The sequence below is a fragment of the Leuresthes tenuis genome, unplaced genomic scaffold (assembly GCF_036924035.1).
Source record: "Leuresthes tenuis unplaced genomic scaffold, fLeuTen1.0.hap1 SCAF_17, whole genome shotgun sequence".
NCBI classification, from domain to species: Eukaryota; Metazoa; Chordata; class Actinopteri; order Atheriniformes; family Atherinopsidae; genus Leuresthes; species Leuresthes tenuis.
This window is the reverse complement of record NW_027325371.1, coordinates 12,210,035-12,223,392: the sequence shown is the minus strand read 5'-3', so window position 1 is coordinate 12,223,392 and position 13,358 is coordinate 12,210,035. Positions and strand designations below refer to the sequence as shown.

Here is a 13,358-nt window from a genome sequence, read left to right as displayed (position 1 = left end):
AAAAGCTAGTAATAACAAAGGATCACCCAAAGGGGTATCTGAGGGGTTCATCTTTTGTAAAACTGGTATCCCATAAGTGTATTCTAAAACAGCTGAATTCTGAAGTTATTTAATTGATATGCTTTTTCGATCTCTGTTATCAGATAGAAACTGGGAGCATATCAACGCATATCAACTTGTAGTCCCTTAAAGCATTTTTAGACTGTCACTCAATAAAATCCTGATTTTTATAACTGCAACTTCATCAGACAGAAGTTGTTTTGTTGCATTTAGCAGAAATAGGATAACTTTGAAAACAATTGCTCACTTGCTGTCTCTGCTGCTAAGGCTTGTTTAGCTATTTTGCTGCCCATCTGTGATCCCTGAGACGGTCAGACCCTTTATCACGTAAGGAGGGGTACTCGCTGTGGAACCGCATTAGATCGCTGCGTTTTCCAGTTTGCTTCACTAAAGGCACTTGCATTGTGATCAGACTGCACTCTTAGCTGGATTTTCTCTCATCCACAAGACTTGGGACCTGCAATAATAGAGACTGATCTGACCTAAACTGACCGACCTTATAAAAAGTAGAGGTTACCAGGTCAGGTCTAAACTCTTTATTTTACATTAAGACCTCTTGTGTTCAGTGCCTCTAATACTGAGTGCACGTTTCTGATCCTTTATCATCTCACAGAACACCTCACATAGTCTTGCACAATGATTTTACTATTGCCACTCTTGGATCTCTCACAGTGGATCTCTTGTTAGTAAAGGTATTGACTACAGACCTATCAGGGATGTTTTATGATGGTTCATCGGTATTTTTATAACGAGTTTAATATTTTCTTTGTATATGAGCAAAAATGATTAATGAATCAAATAGAATCCCAATTTCTAACTCTGTTCTGAATACTTAGCAGGAAGTGTACAGTGTAGTAGAGTCAAATAGAAAATTGTTTTTGGCTATTGTGTTTCTGATTACATTCTTGAGTCCTTTGAGCTCCAGAGAAGCTCTCCTGTTGACAGACCGTAACTGAGATCTGAGCTGATGTGGATTCAGTAGATGCTTGTAGTCACGCAATGTAGATGTCTATGGTCTATGGTCTACTTTTCTTTTCTTACTTTTTTTTTTTCTTTTTTGAACCCATCATGACAAAATAATGGCATTGCAGTTTCCAGGCTTGGCAACATTCCAAATAGTTACAACTTTCATAATTACAGACTGAAATAAATAGCATGGAGCCACAGTGACCCAGGAGATTCACATTCAGTTACACAATAGAAAAGCTCAAAGTGTGTTCAGGTGCCATTAAATCCTGACTGTTGCTGTTTCCAGGCAAACAGAAAAAGAGCAGTGACTGTGGAGAAACTTCATAACCTCCTTAGGAAACAGGTGCTGAGTCAGTGGGGAGAGGAATGTCAGAAGAATGGAGAGGGAAGGGTAGCATGTCTGTCTGTATGTGGGTGAGAGAGAGTGTGTGAGGCGAATGTGCAATGTATGTGTGAGAGAGTGTGAGTAATACTGAGTGGAAGCCAACAAGCCGAGGAGAGAACAAGGGGAGGAGACTCTCTCGGGATTGCGTGCGGACATCAAATGTTTACCTGTAACAAAAAGAAAGGGGAAGGTGTAGAAGGCAGAAAAGGAGAGGAAAAAAACGCCCGTGGTTTACAGGGGTGGGCGGGGACCCAAAGCCTGAAGCATGAGCTTCGCACGCAACTTAACAATACTACCTTTATGAAGACTGTATTGCATTAGTCAGTGAGCACACACACACACACACCTTTTCGTAAGATATCACACACGAACACACACATATATAAACCATGGAATTTAACCAGAATAAATGACTGAGTGATGGAACTTCGTGTGAAAAAAGGCTTTGTGACGTGTTGAACATTAGATCAAAGACAGTCTGGCTATTTTTTGGCCACACATTATACACAAAATAACTGACCCCATCTGTGAAACAGCTGGAATTTCTGTTTGACAGAAGGGGTACTTGTGTCCATCCAAGCTCAGCCCAGAACTAAAACTTCTCAAAGCAGATGTTTCACATTCCCTCTCATGCCAGAATCTCCCCATGGTTGCCCTGTTCATTTTTCATCATAACTGGCCCACAAATCAAGAAAATGAGAGTCAACTTTTGTTGTGGAAACCGCAGAGAGCCTGGATAATTTACCAACAGACACTCTTGCTTTCTTTGTGGGTCTCTCTTGTATTATCATTCTCCCATCCACAGTATCGTGGCTCTCAATCTCAAGGTTGCCTTATCTAAACTGAGAATAAAGAGCCTGGAAAAACCTGGGCTGCTGCAGGGCTGATAATGGATTGCTAAGAAAAGTTGTATGTTTATATATAAGTATATTGTGCTTCCTATAATGGACCCTTACGGTAACACCTCTAAGTCATCTTGCTCTGTGGCTGCAGATCCACTCTGTGATTATCAACAGCAATAATTTCTAGTTCTGTTTTTTTCCCTTTAGAGATCATGTCTTTTACATCCTATTTAATATTCATGGGCATGAACCATACGGTATACTGATACTGATACACTCAATATTTCTGCTACTGCAGCCCTCTTTTTTTTTTAAATTGATGTACAATCTGTCAGTTAAAACTAATTGGCAGCTAGCGTGTAAAAGCCAGAGTTTTTGGGATTTATCCCATGGCGCCTGAGGTCAGCACAATATGTGTACTATAAATAATTTGGCCATTTAAGCCATGTGATTGTGTGAGCAGATAGACAGTGAGCGAGCTACACACACACACTGAGATCAGGGCTTCCTCTCTTGTGAGTGTTTGCCGTCAGAGCGAAGTTACAATAGGGAGCATTGTTCAGCTGGCAGGCCCCTGCGTGCCGGCTCCCCCCTCCATACCTGAGCACAGAGACAGGTGTATTTCTCCTAGTCACGCATAGCCCTGTCACACTCCCAGCTACCGACACACTGCTTGCCACCAAGCTCTCACACACACACCAAGATAATCATCCAGGAATACACAGAAAGTTTTTGGTTTTCACATTTTTTTCCACTCTTTGTCATGTTTCAAATTCTTCTAAAATTACTTTAATTATTTTGTTCCTCATCAGCCAACACAAAATACTCCTTAGTTACAAAAAAATGGCTGATTTAGCTGAAATATCCAATATGGACTGTCAATATACCTTCTTTTTATACCTTATTTTGGTACCTTTTCGAAGTATAGGAATAGCAGCCTAACGTTTGGCATAAAAGAATTGTGGATGTCGTTCATGGTGATGATTCAATGTCTCCTTGGTTACCTGTCTTAATAAGATTATACCTGATGACTCAGTTTGGCTGAAAAGCTATATTCAGAAAGTCTGTTGAAAGTTCCAAACTTCTGTCGTAGCAATGTTCTTCTATCTTCTCCCAGATCGATGCTTATGCACAATCAGGTCTAATGGTTCTACAGAATTTTTTGTCTTGACCTGTCTTTGGTTTCACTTTGACGCACATTATCAACAGCAAGATCCTTATATAGACAGGTTTATGCCTTTTCTAATTATGTCCAATGAATTCAGTCAGGCGCAGCCTAACTCCAGTCAACATGTAGATGGATTGTAAGGAGATATGACAGATGTTTGTAAATGAGCTCAGTCTTGAGTGACAGCACTGAATTCAAAGTCCAAAAAATTCAAAAACCTGTCTTTGCTTTTTTTTTATTGTAGATAATATTGTGTAGATTGATGAAGAATGTCACTTTTTAAGATTCTATTAAACAAATGCAAACAGACAACTTGGAAGGTTCTTACATCTTTCTGTGTGCCCTATATCCTTACTTACTAAGTACAGATAATAGCAATATTCTTCACAGTGGTTCCCTTGTTTGGACAACTTTATTTATACCTTTTCCTAATTTAATTTTCAACCTTTAACTAATATGCATCTTTCAAAGAGTGACAAAGCTTGAATTTATGACAACATTCAACATTTGGATGCCTGGGTATAGATAGAACTGTACACTCACTGCTGCATACCCTTTTTGTAGATAATTAGACTTCAGAATTTGATGTTTGAACAGTAAGGTTTATTCTTTTACAAATAAACCCAATAAAAGAAGTAGCCTGCAGGTTTAAAAAAATTAATTCACGATGACAACACTGTAACACTCCAGGAAGGGTGTGTTTGTCCAAATGAACTATCCCCTCTTAACCAGTGTAGGATTGTATATTAGAGATGAAGAGGGAATGAGTCATGCATGTCAGTGTTATTGTACATCTAGTCAGGGCCAAAAGTTAATTAATTTCCCCTTAAGTGAGAAAACATGTTTGAATAAACATTAGATAGTTACAATTTGACTTCTCAATGCAGAATGAGAGGAGAAAGACCTGAAGAGGGAAAGAGATAAAAGGAGATGGCAAGGAATGAAGGAAGTTAATTAACCAAAATGTTTATGGTTTGCATGAATAGAATATGCAGTTGGAGGGGGCTTGTGTCATTGATTACATGGTTTGCTTTGAAAGATTCTCTCTCTTTCCTAGATATGACTCCCTGAGTTGTTGGACGGAATCCAGCTCTATGAGTCTCATAGCTCAAGAGGATTAGCTATTTATCCTGGGTGCTTCTATAGAAAAGAGGTGCACGGTACATTATGGCTTATTATCTAAAAGAGGCTCAAGTCATTTTTTTTTACCAGCTTTCACGTGAGAAATCTCCCCCCACGTTTCTCTGAACTCCTTTAGCTTACCTTACCCAATTCCACAGCGAGGCCAAAGAAAGGACATTTCTCTGCATGTTGGTTTTTCATAGAATTACATCAGCTGCCAACATGGAACATAACCTCAGGTTTCCTGGCTGATATTTACCAATTAATTCCCAGGCGGATGTAGAGGTAATAACACCAATGAAAAGTGGGAAAGTGAAAATAAGGAGGGGTAATCGAGTGCGGTAAGCTAGCAAGCTTGTGCTGTCTGCTGTGCCAGCAAAATTGCATGCTTTTATTGGGAAATTCTTATTGTTGTCTCATATACCCTTTCTGTGACATCATTAACAAACATCCCTCTAGCTCTAGATCGTAATGCACTTCACAGCATACTTTATGATGCTCTTATTGGTGGTAAAGCCTTTAATAATGCCACACTCTCTGTCTTTCGGTCTCATAGGCTCTTGTACTCTATCCTGTCACTGAAGCCCGTGCACTCAGAGCCACATAAGGAAACATTTGTTCCCAGTCTGTTTGAATGGAGCCTTGTGTTGGAGGTAGTCAAAGAGATACAAGGGGATAGGACATCCAAACAGTCCAACACAAAACTTCTACTCTGAAGCCCCTCTGTGTCTGAGTTGGGTCAGTAATGAATGTGCTCTACTCTTAATCACTCTCGGAGCACACACTGGAGATATGACAGGCTCAATTGTCCTCCTTTTATGTCAAAAGGCGGTTAAAATAAGTCATTGCTTCTTGTAAATATTAGTTTCACAACCACCGTCCCACAGTAAATTTCCATTTATTGGGAATTTTACAGTCATCTAATTGTAGATGTATTCTAAAAATGTTCTTGTTGCTATGATCTGAAGCCACTCTGCGCTAACTCAAGATCATTTCCCCCAGATTTTCTGAAGCATTCCTCTTTTACCTCCCATCTGTTTGAGCACACTTTAGAATGGTTTTGTGTACTCTGGATATGATTACCATCATCAAACCAGTCTGGAAATCATTTGTGTGCACATTAGCACATACCTACATACACTTACAGATACAAGTGTGCGAACACACAGGCATGCCTACAGGCTCATGCATTATGTGCATGTTTGGAAATAATGTCTTATCATGTCACATGGCTCTGCTGTGAGGCTAATTGATTGTTCAGATTGAAAGCAGAGGGAAATTCTGGCTCCATTATTTGCATTCGTCACATGATTTTAGATAAAAGACAGCTACCCCGCAATTACCCTGAAAAGATAACTGACTGTTCTAATACTTTAGTTCAGTCTTGATTCCTGATTAATGAGCAAGTAAGAACATTTTTGGAAGAAGCGAGATCAACACAGTGAACCACATAAAAATATTTATTAACTTTCTTTCTTTCTTTCTTTCTTTCTTTCTTTCTTTCTTTCTTTCTTTCTTTCTTTCTTTCTTTCTTTCTTTCTTTCTTTCTTTCTTTCTTTCTTTCTTTCTTTCTTTCTTTCTTTCTTTCTTTCTTTCTTTCTTTCTTTCTTTCTCAAAAGGAAAAGAAAACCCTTCACACAGCAGCGGTGGCTTAGGAATGCGAGACAGGAATGCTGCTGAGTTACTATAAAGGGGGTTTGATCACTGAAAACAATGTCTTTGTGTTTTCATCTCCAGCTCTAGTCACGCAATGCTGTGTGCACAAACCTCCAGCAACTTTTCAACCCCTGCACACAGGAAAGCCAAGTACCTGCAATTGACAGAATCGCGTGCAATTCAGGTACTCATGGACTGCACTGGAGCTCAGCCAAAGGCGTTAAGGAAAAGGTGGAGTGGAGCTTCACCTGCTTCTGTGAAGATGTCATCTCAGCTGCCCAAATTGTGTGTAAATTATGTACAAATGTTAAATTTCAAATTCTGAATTGAGTTAAATTGTTTGGTAAGATAGAGTTTCTGAGAATATTCACATGTATGTGTACTGATTATTACAGTTATTATTACAAAATAAAGACAGTAAACTTTAACTTAAACAAATTATATGTATATATGTGTGTGTGTGTGTGTGTGTGTGTGTGTGTGTGTGTGTGTATGTGTATATACATATATATCTGAAAGTCAGTTTACTTTCTTCAACTTTATCTTGTCTGACCTATGTTATCATTGAGGATATAATGCACCCACAATGGTTTTAGTATTATATTAGTAAACATGCTGTATGTATCTTATTTTAAAACACTTCAGTGTATGACAGATGAATACTTTTTACCTTGGTAACACTAAATAGGCAATCAATTAACTCTACTTGACCACGACTCAGTGTCCACAGCAGATATGAAGTTGAATTCTTTTATTATGTCAAATCTTTGAATCTGCACTCCGATCCTTGAAATCCATTTCTAGTTTTATTCTTAAGTTTAAGGGAAGCTATGATGCCAAAAATACAAGCAAGCCTGGAGGTAGTTAGGACATGAAAGTGTGGTAAGAAAGACAAGAGATTCATTCATGGGAAGGTGATTCAAGGCACTGACATCGCTGTATCTCTACATGGCGACAGATGATCATTATTACTCACACACACCGCTCATACAGGGCTCACACGCAACCTGGAATCAGTCCAGCAGATGATGAGAGATTGCAATTTATATTTTTTGGCATAATAACTGTTACACTACGACAACAAAAGTCATGATAAGAATGCTACTAAATTAAGAAGAATGAGAAAAACATATTGTGCTTTGATAATGAAATTGCATGTTACATAAAATCTCAGATTAAACTATTCATAATGCCTATAACCTTTTATATATTAAATTTGGTCTTTTGTAAACAAGCAAAAACCTAAAAAATAAAATAAATAAAACATGCACTGTGAGCAAATTACATACTACACTACAGCTCTTCTTGTCACAATAGTACCTTCTGATAGTTTTCGTCCTTCTTCTTATTTCTCTATAAAGGTTTTTCTCTTGTGTTCTGTTCCTTATTCTCACGTTTGGCACCAACAGTGGTCAACTACACTTCCCACCATCCCTTGCGCGCCTGCGTTTGCTGAGAGCAGCATACGCTGCTCCGCTCCAACTATGGCTCATTGAGGTTGCTGCTCTTCACGGGGGAGTATCATAACAGCAGAGACGCATTCTGGAACTGCAGCGGAGACCATCACCGCACCGGACTTTAAGGAATCAGCATCTTTCATTAATTATCGGATTAATTCTAGTCAGTACCTTGACTGACTTGTAAAAAAAAAAAAACTCAAGACAAGGATTCTTTTAACGCATTTAAAGGATTAAATAGCCTCTAAAGTTTCAGCGCTGACACATGTGGAGAAGTTATCATTTTTGCTTAAACCTGATCACGATGGCAGAAGCCGATGGATCGTTTGCTGTATCAGAGGATTATTCTGACCGGGAAGAGTGGTGTCTGTTCCTTCCTCAGCCCTGCTGTTGGACAAGTTGGTTGACAAACAGTCGAGTCTCTCGGGATACTTGGGATACACGCGTGGTCAATAGTGGCCACTACAAGAAATGATCATTGCTATATTACACATTTGGGGAATCCTTATCCTATGTGTTTTTATGGAATTTTGGTTTGCCAAATGGAAAGATCAAGACCAAGACTAAGACCAAGAATAACATGGAATATATTTTGGAAGCTGCGCTCAGCGGATGTCCAGGGATTTGGATAACATCAATGTGATTCTCTTGATTCAGCAGGTATGTAGAAAACACGAATTCCCCAAGACATGTTGCTTTTTACAGAATGAAAGATTATTAGTCAATGCAGGTTCAGATCCCAGATTGTCAGTTTTGGCCAAAGGTTCTGTCGTTATCTCCCTAACACACCCATTTGGGCTATATCATCTCTAACAAATTGCACTTTACAGTCAAATTCTAACATTAAACTGCTTTGGATAACAATGTCCCTTTCTTCTCATTGCCAGTGCAGATTTGCATATTTTACATTTAAAAAAAAAAACCTTGTCAGACTCTCCTTAAAACTAATTTCGGTTGACCTATTCAGACAATAACAATTCTGATCCATTGCTCTACAATCATTCATTTTGGGCATCTCTCAATCTCAAAATCGCCTCAAAAATGACTTCCTTAAATGCCAGACTGCCCAGTCCTTGAATTCTAAAAGTTTCACCTAATAAATGATCAGCATGCACCTGCAGTGCCAGGTGTCCACAACGCACTCACAGAGCAATAACCTGTTACAAGCTGCCAAAGATCATGCTCAGTTAATATAAATGCACAGTGTGTGGGTACAGTGTCCATAAAAAGCAGCATGTTGTCCTGCCACCTCTCGTACAGTGGCTCCATTCAGGTGACAGCAAATCGGTTTGAACTGCTTTGCCCTCTGGGTGGCCCATCCTGTGAAGCAGCTGTCATTTCTTCTGGTTGCCTCCACCTGACACATGGTGTGTGTGTGAGTGAGGTGTCAGATCTACTCAGATTTAACTCTCAATAGAGCTGGAATTAGACCTGCTAGTGCATTTAATCATAGAATGGGTGAAGCTTATACAGTCGTGATGATGTGAGAGAGGTGTGTGTTGCTTGTTTTGCGAGCACTCATGTTCAGTGACACAGTGGCGTTGCAGTTGTAGGAGGTGTGTATTCATGCATCTTAATATGATGGAGCTTCCACCTTCCTTCTCCTCGTTTCAGCTCTCACTTGCCAATTCCATGTACTTCCTTGGCATTAAAGAAGTCCATCCACAGTTGGGACATGGCATAGAGTCCAGCTCTATGCGTGCATACAGTGCTGAGCACTGGCGACGCACCCCCTAAAACTCACCACCACCCCACACCCCTTCTATTAAAAATCTTCTCCAAACAAGACCCCCTTTCTCCACTGAAGAGGGACCCTCTGTCTAATGCCAAGTGACTCTCATGGCCAGCATTGACGGTGGGACACTTGCTTCACAAAAGGAGCTGAAGTGTCAAATAAACTCGGTCAGAGCCCCCGACACACAAGAATTCCTTTATCTGGCACCCTGGGAGGCAGACAAAGACAGACTTTGTGTCAGTGAGCAGGCTTTGACTAAACACAGGGACTTTTTTTGCTCTTCTCCTCAAAACTTCTGCCTCTTCTTCCTCCTCCTCCTTTTGGCGTTTAAACGGCAGAGCGGGAACGTGTGTTGATGTGACCTTGCCTGCCCAGCGCACAGCCCAAGTCACCCCTGCGCTGTGTAAGATCCTTAAAAACTCCCTTGTAATGCTCACGCACCCATTGATAGACATAAAAGAAGACACGGACAATCGATAAATGCATTTTCTTTCTCTACCTGTGTTTATGTCTGAATCCGCAGCTTAGAATGGTGAAGCTGGAATTTGCTTCCTCGCAGGACTGAGTTTGCTGGCTGTGCTGTCATATGATATGCTTGTGGTGAACCGCAGCAGAGAAACATACACACCAGGACAAGACTTAAAAACTCTGGTTTTATTTTACTTAACATTTTCGAGGAACTTTCTGATTACGAGCATTTTTTGTGAATTGATTTGTATTCTCATCTTTATTGCACTTGCCAAGAAGAGAACGAGCCGATATTGCAAGTTCTATATTGTTGGATCTCTGCAAGTTGCAGATGATGTTTGTAAGCTGGTATTTGTAAGTCCCTGCAAATTATACATGTATATAGTCCTTGTTGTCTGGTCCTTGAAATTAAAATTCAATCCTACAATAATGCAACAGTTCACTGGCCATACGTTGGAGCTGGATTCACTCAGTGATCCATATGTGCATCAGGCCCTCAGGCATGCTAATACAGGCCAAAACAGAGAGCAATACTCCCCAGCTTAGTGCTCTAGGTAAACAGATAAAGTTGCTGTGGTCGAGCGTGTTAATGGTGTGTTTATGAGCTTAAGTTGAGTGGTGATTTATCATGTCCAAACTCGAGGCCTGACTCGGGTCCCTGACTTTGATCGAGCTCGTAAGGTGACGACGGTGCCTGAGCAGCATGACCTTGTGGTGAACCGAGGCTCTGTGTAATGACCATTTTCGAACACTTAAGGGAAAAGTTTGGTAAATTAATTACCTTCAGTTTTTTTTTATCAAATAAGCCCTCAGCATGACTTTATCCCATCTGCAAAAAAAAAAAGTTCTCTTTCCATCATAATTGTCAGACAGCAGCTTTATGACCTCCATGAAAAACATCAGACTGTTTAAGAAAAGGAAATGAGTATCTTTGCATATAGAGCAGCATTTACGCTCAGCTTGAGTGTGTTTAGAATGGGCTGTAAAGTTTGTCTAAACAGGAGAACTGTCATTTATTAGTAGTGCAGGAACAATGGGGAGCTTGTCTCTGGGGTGGTGGGTGCCGGAGGGGGGCCAGAGGGGGCCGGTGGAGCCAGGGGAGGGTGGCCTGAGATTGGGCAGCAGCCTCTGACCAAGAACAAGCCCCTGTCTGATGAAGAGAACTGCTGACCCTTCCTGAGTAAAATGGCACCTTTGTTTCGAGGTGTATGTGTTTGTGCCTATGTGTTTATATGTGTGTGAAAGGGAGAAGGAGAGAGGTTTTGAAAAGCTGGAAACGCTTTTCAAGACTGTTTTTTTTTTTTTTTCTCCTTGCTTTGGAGATTTTTCCCTCCATTTATGATGTCTCTTAGTTTAACTTTTGAAATGGGTTTTTCATCATTTAGTGGAGAATTAAGTATTCGCACGACTTAGAAACTATTTTGTGAGCAGTTGTCTTTTCTGTCATCTGCTTGGAATTTTTACATCTCATAGGGAAAATGCAAATTGTGTAGAAACTCAAATTTGGGAAATGTAGGCATTTTACACATGATATAATCCCTTTAAGAGCTGTGTCCAGATCTCCCACCAAGGTTTTGTTTTTTAATTATTATTCATTAAACTGATTATTGTGGCGATATTGCCTCACAAAGCAATACTCTTCTAATGCTGACACCAGACCACTGCTTTAGACTAATTAGCCGTTTTGTTTATTCCTTGCCACCGTTGTGGCAGTGTGGTCCCCTCTCTAATGATGCTCATGAGGGAGAGATGCTTTGTTTAAATGCTGGATTAAAGACACTGAAGGAAATGAGGAAGGTGAGAAGAGGGGTAAATGCTGGTGAGTAATGGCAGCGGATTGCTGTTTTCCTGTTGGGAAACCACAACTTAAGAGAGTGAATGTGTGTATATTTGGATCAGGAGGGTGTTATGCTGGTTTGGGAGTTATCAGGAAGTGGGAGGCTGGGACAGACGGTCTGTGCTTCAGTGAGAGTGTGGCAGGGAGCTTTAGAGGAAGTCGTGAACATGAGTGAGGGTTCTTCAGTTATGCCTCTGGGTCTGACACTTAAAACCTGTCCTCTTTTATAAAGCTCCCCCCTACCTTCTTGCACCTGGTGATCAGATTTTTTTTCTCCTCTTCCTTACAATGGAGCTATGTAATCCACCGTGTTCCCTGCAATAATAAAATCAGATTTACCGTAAGCTTTAATGTTGCTTAACCTACCCTTTCTAAAGACTCACGTTTGAGCACAATAACTCTGAATGCTACAGAGATGGATAAAACCATAGAAGGATGGGTGGAAAACAGGCCTCTCCTACCCAGCATGCCCTTGACCCACACCGCAAGTGTGCAAAGCAGAGGGCAAACAGCAAAAACACACGGCACAGGGACATCTTTGTCAGCCCAGACAGCATTGCACTCAGAAGTCTGCTCTCACACCCACCCACCCACCTCTCGACAAGGACACTATGGCTCTGCAGAAGTGGAGTGATGTAATGATCTGAAGTTAAGACTGGAATATATGCAGGTGAGGAGGCTGCAGTCATGCGTTCAGCATAGACCTTGTGGCAGAGGGTCGACTCAACATGTGCTGTAATGGCTTTGATTCGTTGTAACTCTTCATGTTTTTGCTGCATGTACGTTTTACATATTCTGTTGTCTGGAGTGGACCTTCAGGTCTGTCCTCGACAAGCCTTGCATGCAAAGCACAATGATCTACTTTTTGCAATGCTTTAAATTCCAAACGTGGTTTTCACAGCCTGAGCACACTAGTTTTTTTTCCCAGCTCCTCTTTTGGAGGGAAAATTCCTCTTTATGTCTGGCCCTCACAAATGTCACATTCCACTGAACCTGTGACCACGTTCGGCCTTTACTTTATTTGATGTGGATCACCATGGCAGCCTCACTGTATTCTAGCCAGTCACACCTACATAAGTAAGCCATCCACATTAAGTTCACTCTTTAATTCCTCCTCCTTTAACTTTGTTACTTGTGGGGATTATAAAGGAGATTTAAATAGGGAAGAAGAGCATGACATTTCCTGTGTTACCTATTGGGGACACGTTAGACCACCAAACTCCTCAGACTATTTACATGCATGTTTAGCCCTTCACCTTTGAGTGAGATTAAGCCAGTTTTAGCAGTTTAAAAAAATATATATATATTTAAGACTAAATTAGGCTGAGTCACAATCCTTTCTCCTTAAAAAGAGTAACTAAGGTTGATTGTTCAATACCTCTGGAGGTGGAAACTAATTGATCATGTCACATTAAACTCTGATTGAAAGGGCAGATGCTCATATGTTTAAGGCTGTGAGCTTCTGACAAAAATGGAGGAGGAATGGCTGTCATTATCTCTGGGACATGAATCAGCAGACACAGCAGTTAAAATAACTGAAAGCTCAGTCAAAATCTTTTTTTTTTTTTCTTTTTACGATATGATGACAGTGAGAAACCATAGCTATGATGTTGTGTAGACTTCAGTTGTATCTTTTTTTCCCCCCCAAGTTGATCTTAA

At 40.4% G+C, this 13,358-nt stretch overlaps 1 protein-coding gene and 1 long non-coding RNA gene across 2 annotated transcripts in view; one reads left to right on the top strand and one right to left on the bottom strand.

Moving 5' to 3' along the window:
• LOC140274018 (transcription factor Sox-9-like) overlaps positions 1-13,358 on the bottom strand; it is a 411,498-nt gene that overhangs the window by 306,912 nt on the left and 91,228 nt on the right. The window lies entirely within an intron of this gene.
• The window catches only part of LOC140273556 (uncharacterized), a 52,553-nt gene continuing 46,889 nt past the window's right edge, over positions 7,695-13,358 (top strand). The window contains exon 1 of the long non-coding RNA XR_011908043.1: positions 7,695-8,319. This is a non-coding gene — a long non-coding RNA (uncharacterized lncRNA). The remainder of the gene's footprint in view (positions 8,320-13,358) is intronic.